Source organism: Lygodium microphyllum, chromosome 10 (genome assembly GCF_053477565.2).
Source record: "Lygodium microphyllum isolate KBCC chromosome 10, Lygodium_microphyllum_v1.1.10, whole genome shotgun sequence".
Taxonomy (NCBI): Eukaryota; Viridiplantae; Streptophyta; class Polypodiopsida; order Schizaeales; family Lygodiaceae; genus Lygodium; species Lygodium microphyllum.
In genome coordinates this window covers 38480950-38491822 of record NC_141144.1, presented here as the reverse complement: position 1 = coordinate 38491822, position 10873 = coordinate 38480950, and the positions used below count along the sequence as shown (strand labels likewise).

Here is a 10873-nt window from a genome sequence, read left to right as displayed (position 1 = left end):
TTGACACTCTCAATCATTCACTTACCGATATTAAGCATCCCAAGCTAGCTTTTTGCCATTTTTTGCATGTTTTATGCCCTGTTTTGCACTATTTGCAACAGTAAACCCTACCCTTTTCCGGTTCGATTTCCTAATGCTACCCTACACGAAATGCAACGAGAATAGAAAGCAACAAAGTGACATGATTTCTCCCTATTTTCCAATCGTCAAACAAACAAACAAACCCAAAATACTTACTTGTTTCGAAGTTCAAAACACCCAACCTTTCTACCTACCTCAAGCTCCATTTCGGGGGAGAATCCCTTACTTCGATGCATGATATGGGGCACGCAAGCGCTCAAGCTTGAATCTGTGGTCCCAAAAATGGAACCAAAATGTGGGAGCTTTCACTCAACTGCGAAGACCCATGGGCCGCTTATTGTTTCAAGCATTCCAAGCGAGCTCTAATGGCTACCTCTCACATAGCCGATGCGCCCTCGATCCTACAAGTGTAGTAAGCTTACCTTGATGCCGATATGAGTTTCCTCCTCTCTTCCACACTCCGGTAGCTCCACGATCCTAGATGCTAGCTCAAGCATGCTTAAGCCTCCTCCTTCTCCAAGCTCCAACCGCCATTACCGTACGCACAAAAGAAGGAAAGAGAAGAGAAGAGAAGAGAAGATGGTGAAGAGCTTCACCCCCTTGATCCCTCACTTCCACTTACTCCCTCCCTCACTCTCACAATCACTCCCTGTCTCAAGAGCACACACAAGCAAGGAGAGGGGAAGAAGAGAAGAAAAGAAGAGCTCTTATTGGGCACACACCAAAGAATGAGCTTCCATTCACTTTTTGAACTTTATATATACAAACCCTAAAACTCCATGGGCACCCATCCTTTTTTACATGACCAGCCATTGTGGCAAGGTCCCCTTTTCTAATTCCCTCTTTTTGCTTAATGCCCTAGGCCTATATTCGACTATTCTTTTACAGGTGGCACAGGAGGGAGCCTGGCGCTCTTTTACAAGAGTTTTTGGAGTTTTTGGTGCGCCTTTTATTTAAAACTATGCTTTTGGCCCCGGCTTAGCTTTGGAGTCGGCCCGTGTGTCCTTGCTCCTTTTCCATATTCTTTCTGCTTTTTCATTCGTCCTTCCGCCTTCTCGGCTTGGGGTTAACAGCTGGGTCAATACCTGATCTCAAAATCATACTCCTACAGAATTTCCATCCAACGACGATGCCTCATGCTGAGGTTTTGCTGAAGATCCATTAAAGGCTCTTATGGTCGGTGACTAAAGAAAACTTGTTACGAAGCAAGTAATGTCGCCAAAGTTTGACGGCATGAATCACTGCTAGCAGTTGTAGGTCATGGGTGGCATAATTCCTTTCATGGGTTTTTAGCTTCCGCGAGGAATAGGCGATAGGATGACCTTCTTGCATAAGTACCCAATGCAAGTGAGCTAGCATCCATGACAAATTCAAATTCCTTACTTAAGTCAGGGAGCTTCAGAATTGGTGTTGTCACAAAGCTATGCTTGAAATGGTCTAAACTTGCTTGTTCAAAGGGCGTCCACGCTATGGCAACTTACTTTTTTAGCAAATTTGTGAGGGGTGCTACAATTAAAGCATAGTCCTTACTGAAGATCCTGTACCAACCTGTTAATCCAAGAAAGCTACGCACTTCTTTAATAGTAGCCAGTGGTAGAAACTACTCTTGGACATCCTTAACCTTTGTAGGGTCTACAAAGATTCCTTCATTTGACACAATAAATCTAAGATATTCAATTCGCCTTTTGAGGAGGGCACACTTTTTCTTCTTAGCTTATGAGTCCTCGTGGTCTCAAGGACGACGCAAACTTGAGATTCATGATTCCCCTCTTCCTTGGAATAAACCAAGGTGTCATCAAAGAAGATGAGTATGAAATCATTAAGGTATGGTCTAAAAATGTCATGCATTATCCAGTTAAAGGTGGCAAGGGCATTAGTTAATCCAAAAGACATTACTCTAAATTCAAAATGACCATATGCCTTCAGAATATCCTCATCCTTAATGCGAATATGATAATACCTTGACCTCAAATCAATCTTGGAAAATATTTTTGCTCCTTGTAGTCAATCGAGCAACTCATCTATCCTCGGAATGGAATACTTATTTTTAATGGTTACTTAGTTCAAGCCTCTATAATCAATGCAAAGGCAAAGCGTACCATCCTTCTTCTTTTAGAACAAGATTGGAGCCCCCCCAAGGAGAGATGCTAGGGCGTATGTACCCTTGGTTTAGTAGTTATTTGAGTTGTTCCTTTAACTCAATGGCTCCAGGAATGGACATCTTGTAGGGCCTTTTCACAATTGATGCAGCTCCTAGAATTAGCTTAATCTCGTGATCCACTTCACTAGGCAGTGGTAATTCACTCAATTCTTCCGAGAACACATCCACATATTCTTTTAACCATGATGGTTCTTCAGTGGTGTCCTCTACCTAGTCTGGTTTATTTAGCTTGATCATGTAGACGGGTAATCCTTTCCTTATTCCTTGAGCTATTTGTGTTGCCTTAGCTAGTTGGATCTTTGGTTTACCTACTTCTCCTTGCGTTGTAACTAGCTCACCCTTAGGATTCCTAAAGGAGACTTGACGCTTTCCACAATGAATGTGAGCATCATTGAGGATTAGCCAATCCATCCCAAGTAGGGATTCATGGATTGATTACCCTGAACTTAACAGATGTGGGCTCATTTCCATGTAGGAATTCCACCTTAGCAGTTCCTCTAGTGCAAGTAATTTCTTATCCATTTGCTAGTTCAAGAAGCAAAGTGGCTGCAGCTATTGTGGTTATCCCTTACCTTCTTGCACAGGTTGGTAAAATGAAAGAGTGAGTGTTACCACAATCAATTAGAGTTTTGAATTTCTTACTCGAGTGATTTGATGGTGTTTGAATCACCAAGAATTGGTGGTTTGGCCCCTTTTATGGAGAGCGGCATGAACAGTGGCCCTTTCAATCTCAACTTCCATGGACGGATCTTCTTCGTCAAATCCTTTAGTGGTAATATTGGATGTTTTTTCCCTTCCCAATGCTGCATGATCGTAGCCACAAGTCGCCCTTGCTTGGCCACTAAATATTCCTTGATGGCAATCTCTGCCAAGTTTGGGGCATTCCCTTTTGAAGTGCCAAGGTTCATTGCAGTGGAAACAACACACCCTTTGATTACTTATTTGAGTGGGGACAAAGTCAATGATTGCATTTGCTCTCGGCTTCTTCCATTGGCCTTGACTCTATCCTTGCACCCTTTTAATTTGAACTTTCAACATCCCTCAATTCTGGTCTTTGTAAGACCAAGGTCCGAACTTTAGCTAGACTTATTGGGCAATAGGTCCTACTCTTATTAAATTATCTTGCAAATTTGAAGGACGCATTGATTCCAACTAAGTGTTTATTGGTGAATTCAAGCCATCACAAAACTTTGAGACTTGTTGGGGGATACTCATTGTCGGGGCGTATTTCACTAAGGAGACAAATTTTGAGTAGTATGCCTCCAAAGACAAGCCCAATTGTTTCAACTTAAAGAACTCATTCATCTTCTGGGTTCTATACGTAGGTGGCATATACCCTCCATGCACTGCTTCCTTTAGTTTTTCTCAAGTTATTGTGCTTTCATTGACTGCTTGGTCCTTACACCATTGCTTCCACCATAGCCTAGCTTCGCCTGTGAGCTTGAGCTTGGAAATCATGGCTTGGTTCACAAGTGGTGTTCCAGCCACACTAAAATAGTCATCCATGAATTCAATCCATATTTTGGCATCGGCTTCAATAATCTTCCCTTTTCCTCAAAATTTGGTGGTTTAATTTGTTTGAGAATAAGCTTCTTCTCTTGTGCCTTTGTTGGGCTTAGTGCGGAAACATGATTTTGGATCTGTGCTTGGGGTTGTATCTAGTTACCAATTTAAACCTTCGCTGTTAGGATTGCATTAACACTTCCTCATATAACTTAAATCAATGTGTACATATTTTCCATCACTACTATGCAACAATTCCAATGAACATAAAATTATTATTTAACCATATGGAAGCGTAAGGCTCAAGTACAATTACTTGGGAATAGATAGGCATTGGCTAAGATTATTTTCTTTTCAGGAGTTACAACAATGCCATGTTAATCATTCCATATTGGATTCAACTACACGGACACAATAATAGTATGAATTGGGGGAATGGATTCTCATGAAGCGATAAGTCATGGGAAGTTTAGGAAATCTATGTTTTTGATAGCCATGATGTTCATTTTTCCCCATTACTTTAATTTTGTCTGCTGGTAAGATTTTAACAACCTCTTTGTAGATGTAGTTATTGTGATCTACTTGTCGGCATCTGATGTGCAGGGTTGCGTGCACACGAGCCTCATGGAAGATGAATCACTTGATAATATTCAAGTCCTCTAACCACTTTAGCCTCTTTAGGTTGTCTTGAAGATAGGTGAGTCAATTGGCATCTATGTAGCAAGATCCCATGCTCCGAGCCCAATGCTTCTCCACATACAAGGGTGAGGGGTTATAGAGCCAATCTAGGATCCCCATCATGTCGAACCGTCTGCGATAACTTAAAGAGTTTATAGCTGTCAAACATGATATGAAGTACGAGGAACCTGCTTCATGCCTCGTAAGTCTAAAAGTAACAACACTCCACAAGTGAGTAAAAAGAAAAACATTTTCTAATAAAAACATCACTTCACTCTTGCCAATCTATCCTAATTGTTTTAGTCATTCGTTGGCTTTGATACCAACTGTGACGTTCCCGTCTATTGGTTTTCCAAGCATGTTTTGGTAGTCCATTAAGAAATGAATCTAAGTGTCACTGCCTACTAGCACTCCTATGGAATGTCACCGGGTTAGTCACCTAGGGTTTCGCAAGTCCGCCTCACAACGGAATGTTCATGCCAAACCCACTAGGATCAACCTGAAACTTGAGTCCCTAGTGGTCAAGGTCTTGTGGACATTCTACTTTACGCAGAGTTACCCAATTTAAAGCAGGTCCATACTCCACATGGTTCAAGGAGAATGAGAAACGAGAGGGATGTGCCCCTCCACTTCTCTACCTGTAGGGCGCATAATCCCATTATGATTCCCTAAAATGGCATGAATTAGGTTCTAATCCACACTCCCTAAAGGTTGAATGATGGTAAAATCTTGTGAGAAGCCTCCTAGTTCCCTAAGACCACCCAGTCCTAGGGCAGATCATTCATCCGCCCAGCCACTTTCCAATATAGGTGTACTTTAGTTATCTAATTAGCCCCTATCACCTTTATGTGTGACATTTAAAAGCGATTTTCCTAATTAAGCCTCTTAGGAAAAATGATTCATTCAAGTAATCTTATGGCACTGACACAAAAATAATTTCAAACAGGTTCCTTAGAAGTAAACTTAATATTAGCATTTTAGCTGAGATACAAGTCTTGTTCAAAAGGAACAATTTTGGCAATCCATATGGATGCACCTTTTTTCCTCTAAGAATTTGCCCTTGCACTAGTAATAGGGGCCTCAAGAATCTATCTCAAGTCACTCAAATCGTTTGAGTGGGACTCGGAGAGGCAAGGAATTTACAACTAGAGCCCCCCCAGCATCCAAGCGTCCTCCTACATTCAAACCAACCTGCGGAGAGACCTCTCGTGGCGGGTTTGGTCCACCTTCCCATCATGGCTATTTAGAACACCCTTGGCTAGGGTTTGTTAGAATATTAAGCTCCCGTTACTCTTCAGTCAGTTTATCTTTATGTGTGTGATCGACATTAGTTAGATACAGCTCTACATGTGTGTGACATTCAATAAGTCGGTGTAGTCAGTGACTTAACCACAATTAGTATTGGTTAGTCATAACTATGTGTCTAAGTCTCTTTTAGTTTGTATGATGGAAGAACAAAAACAATGAGATGAGGCTCATCTTCCACTCTACTCTATCTCTGTCCCTCTTTTCCAACATGGTATCAGAGCTTGAATGCCTGAAACCTGAAGACTTGGAAATGGCCATTTGACATCAAGACATCAGATCTGAAGAAAACATCATCAAAAGAGATTGTGCTTGCCCTTTTTTTGCAAAGGCTATATCTTGCTACATAAATTATTTTTAGAGAAACGGCCCGTTGTTCCAAACCATTCCGATGTGGTCTACAAATTTGTAGATTTTTTTTTTCCAAATTCCTTACAAATTTTGAGATATTCAACACAGACATGTGCAGACTAGTTGTTTATTGCAATAAAGAGCAAGTGATTCCAAGGCACCGGTGGATTTCATCCTAACAATGTATATGCCCTTATTATCATGCATTTGAGCATGATATTGGAGTGTTAAATGCTCAGTTTTGGAGCTTATTTGTAGGTTGGAAACAATGAATTGGTTGCTATCCTGAATTTGGAAACAATATATCTATAAGGTTGAAGTATGTGTGATGCTTATTTGCTACTAACAAATGCTTGGATCAAACCACTTGAGTGGTAGATGCTTTTTGGGATATTTTGAGTGCTAAAAGTCCAAATTTTGGACTAATTTATTGCTGGTTATACCAGGGTATTGGCTGGTTATTGTTTGTAGGAAGGATACCTATCATCTTCACATGACATACATGCAATATATTCTAATTGATTGGACATGTATCAACTCCTAGATAGAGTGGCAACTGAATGAGATGTTTTGGGGTTGTTTTGAGGTCTGAGTACTCTTGTTTTGCCAGAGAAAATACTGTTAGTTATAGTTTGGTACTGCTACTTGCATACAATACAAACATTTATACTTGTATGGATATAGTTTGTTACTAGGATGTTTTGCCACTACCATAGAATGTTTTGAACTGATTTGAGCTTGGTTTACACTTAGTCGAGTGTGTTTTTTCATTGTTTGAATATTATTTACAGCAAGCAGGTTGTCAGGGAAATTGTCTTGAATTATAGGAAACTATCTTGAATAGCATGAAACTAGTCTTGAACTATAAGAAAAGGAGTCAGATACTTACAAGTTGTATACATCACTGAATACCTAAGATGTAACTATGGCAAATGCTCAAGGCATTGAAAATATCACTCAAATTGTGGTAGAAAAGATGGACAACAAAAATTTTGCCTTATGGAAGTTCCTATGAAGAATTTTTTGGTTGGTAGAGGTTATTGGGACTTATGTACAGGTGATGACGCTGAACTTGAAATGCATGAAAGGAATCCGAAAAATAATTAGAAAAGGGCTCATAAGCTATGGACTGAGAGATCATGCAAGGTGTTACATTGGTTTTCATTATGTATATCAGATGCTATGGTTATACAGATTACTGGATGTAGTTCTCCAAAGGATGCATGGAACATACTCATGAAGAGTTATGGAAATGTAACACATGCAAGAAAGATTCAGCTAAAGCAACAGTTCAATAACATGTGTAGAAATGGTAGAAACATTCAAGCCTAAACTATAGAGATCAAGAATATAGCAGATCATCTTACCACCATTGGATCTTTAGTGTTTGAGGATGATATGATAGCAATGACATTAAATGGACTTCGCAAAGAGTATAAAGCATTTGATACGTCTATTTCTGTGAGAGCTGAATCCCTTGATTGGGATGAGTTGATTGCTTTGCTATTACATGAGGAAGTTAAGCTTCGGCTGAATACATATTCTAGTACGTCTCAAAGCAGAGATACTGTTCTTTACTCTAGCTAGTGTGGCAAAGGCGACAGAGGTCGTGGCTCTTTTCAAGGTCGAGGAGACACTCGAAACTTTTATAGACAGCATCAGCAGAACGTCTTGCATGGCACAAATGCACAGGGCTAGTGTGGATCTGGCAGCTTTAGAGGTAGGGGAAGATAACTCCATGGTAGAGGTGGTGGATCTGGTTCATGCCAGGCAAATGATTAGTCAAAGAGAGATAAGGACTGCACGGAAAATATGGACACATTACAAAGGATTGTTACATGAAGCAGGGAGATATGAAGACAAAGGGAAAATAGCATGGATACTATGCATCTTCTAGTAGTGCTGATGATGAGGAGGTTGACAGATTGTTTGCCATGCAGCATGTGTCTAAGAATGCATCTAGGCAGAACAAAGATGAGAGATGGTACATTGATTCAGGGGCTTCAAATCATATGACACCCCATGGAGAATGGTTTGATGAGATGGTTGCAGGTTCACATGGTTATGTGTATAGCGGGGATGACACCCAACATGACATTCGACACACAGGAATTATTCCATTGTTGATGCCTGATGGCAAGAAAAAAAGCCTCCATGGTGTACTACATGTACCTACAATAACCAAGAATCTTTTGTTAGTTGGATAGATGGCAGAACAGAATCTGCATGTGAGATTTAATAGAAATGGATGCTTTGTTGAAGAATATGGTAATGGATGCAAATTGATTTCTAGAGGCCGAAGAGATGGCAAAATGTTTACTCTCCATGTGTCAATTCCAGAATTGAAAGAAGCCATATCTGCACATGATGATGGTGCTATACGGGATGTTGAGATATGGCATAAGCCGATTGGATATGTGAATGTACAAAAGCTAAAATCTATGCAGCAGAAGGAGATTGTGCTTGGACTGCCTAGGTTCAAGTATCATGACTTTGGACATGTATGTGATGCATGTCAGTTTGAAAAGCACGCACGGTTTCCATTTATGAGACATGTACGAAATAGCTCACAACCCTTGTAGTTGGTACATTCAGATATATGGGCCTCATAATGCTTCTTTTGGTGGTGCTCATTACTATGTATCCTTCATTAATGATTTCAGCAGAGGTATACTTGGCTTTACATACTGAAACATAAGGATGATGTGTTTGATGCATTCAAGGACTTCAAGAAGCATGCTGAAAATGAGTTGAGCTATAATTTCATGTATTAGATCAGATGGAGATGGAGAATATGTCTCTAATTGTTTTCTAGGGATATTTCCTTCTTCTTCTTTTTTTTTTTCAATTATTATAGATAATTTTTTTGGATCTGAATCACTTTCTGAACTTCCCTCCTGAGTTTCATCTTCTTCTTCCTCGCTAGTATCCTCATTCACTAATTCCTTTCTCGAGGCCATATCAAACTTCTTTGCTACTCCTCTACAATCATAAATTGTTAGAGTTCCTTTTCCCCAATCTTGTATTGCTCCTGCTCTCCTAAGCCAGGGTCTACCCAGGATAAGTGGAAATGCTCCTAATCCTGCTGGCATAACATGACAAGTAATTTTCATAACAACTCCATAAACCTTGATTTCAAGATTTTGAAGTATTTCTATGCATTTCACTTTAGCATGATTTGCAAGCCTAATTCAAAAACCAGATCGTGCCACTATTCGAAGTCCAAATTATTCTACACATGCTTGGGTAATCACACTGACTTGTGCTCCTTCATCTATGTATGCCTCTCCTATATTTTGATTTTTGTACCAAGCATCAACTATAGAGGACAAATATCCAATAACTCCTCTACACTCAAAACTCTTACAGTACATTTTTTTCTTTCTCTCCCTTTTGGATTTACTAATTTCTTCCATAGTCCTCTCATCCTAGGGCACAACTCCATCAACTGAGCAAAATTGTCTGCTTTCCTACCCATCACATCTTTCTTTAGATCATAGTCACTTTCTCCTTCTCCCAAAGGAATATCTGTAGCATGATAATGTTTTCTATGCGCTCTTGATCTATTTTTTTCTTTTTTCTCTTTCTTCTCTCCTCTCTTTGTTTTTCTCCCTCTTTCCTCACCAGCCTTACTGGTTTCGAGTTCATCTCTCTCAACATCTCTTCTTCTTTTAATTGCAGGCATAACATCAATAGTTTTATTTTCTTCTTTTTTTGATTTTCTAAAAGAATACAGTTTATGGAACTTTTGTCTTTCTCTTCCTCATTTAACTTAGATTCTTGAGAAGTAGAATCATTTTTTATTTCTATCCCAAAATCATTCTGTCTGTTAGGCAAATTTTGAGGTAAAGGATACATATCCCCCCTTGCTCTAGGTGGATATGGACAGTTTACACTTATATGACCTATCTCTCCACATGAATAACAAGTTACCATTGGTCAACGTGCCTAGCCGACAATGCTTGATAAGCTAGCCAATATTTCTATTATGAACATAAACCCCATCATGAAAGATTAACAATTGAAATTTCAGAATTTGGAGTTTCAGAGTTGAGTCATTTATTCACTAGATAATACATCCAAGCTCCAGCTTTTCGAGGAATCGCTTAGGATCCTCTCCCTTTTTACCATAAAATTTAGGAAAAGAACTAGCCATCTAAAAAATGATTACAAACAAGAAATCAATCCACAAATCACAAACAAAGTCAAAAATTTCGGCACTCCTCAGTGGGGGCACCAAAAAAGAGATGCTACGCGAGCGGTGATCGAGAGCAAGCCTCACTCACAACTCGATAACAGGATGTTAAGAAGTGCTAGTTGGGGTAATCAACTTTGTCAAATGCACAACACAACTTGGAGAATTTAAAATATTTGACAACACACCACGAACCACACAAGACAATTCACAATGAAAGTAACAAAATTTTGACAACAAACCAAGAAAACTATATTCTCATACCTTAATAGCCTTGATCCGAGGTTTGACACCACAAAGTCTAACTTCTTCCACTTCGACAATAGCACGTCCAAAAGTATTCTCTCGCATGCGACCCTCCTCTCACATCTCTCACAAGATGAAAAGAAGATACCAAGAGAAGGGCCCCTAACTCTCTACTCTCCTCTCCTTTTATAGTTTTTTACATCCTCCCTTACCTTGGATATGCTTTTGCTTTCCCAAAAAGCCTTAAGCTTTTTATGCCTTTCAAACTTAAGGCAATTTAATATTTTTAACGTTCATAACTTGACATTCAGGATACCTAAAAGCTTAGGAAACTTTAAAGCTTTTAAAGCTTT

At 39.6% G+C, this 10873-nt stretch overlaps 1 long non-coding RNA gene across 1 annotated transcript; it reads right to left on the bottom strand.

Moving 5' to 3' along the window:
• Positions 1–7614: 7614 nt before the first annotated feature.
• LOC148029892 (uncharacterized) lies at positions 7615–10665 on the bottom strand. The gene is made up of 3 exons (XR_015692253.1): positions 10539–10665; positions 8068–8251; positions 7615–7835 (listed from the first exon to the last, which is right to left on the bottom strand). It is a non-coding gene; the product is annotated as an uncharacterized LOC148029892 (long non-coding RNA).
• Positions 10666–10873: the final 208 nt, after the last annotated feature.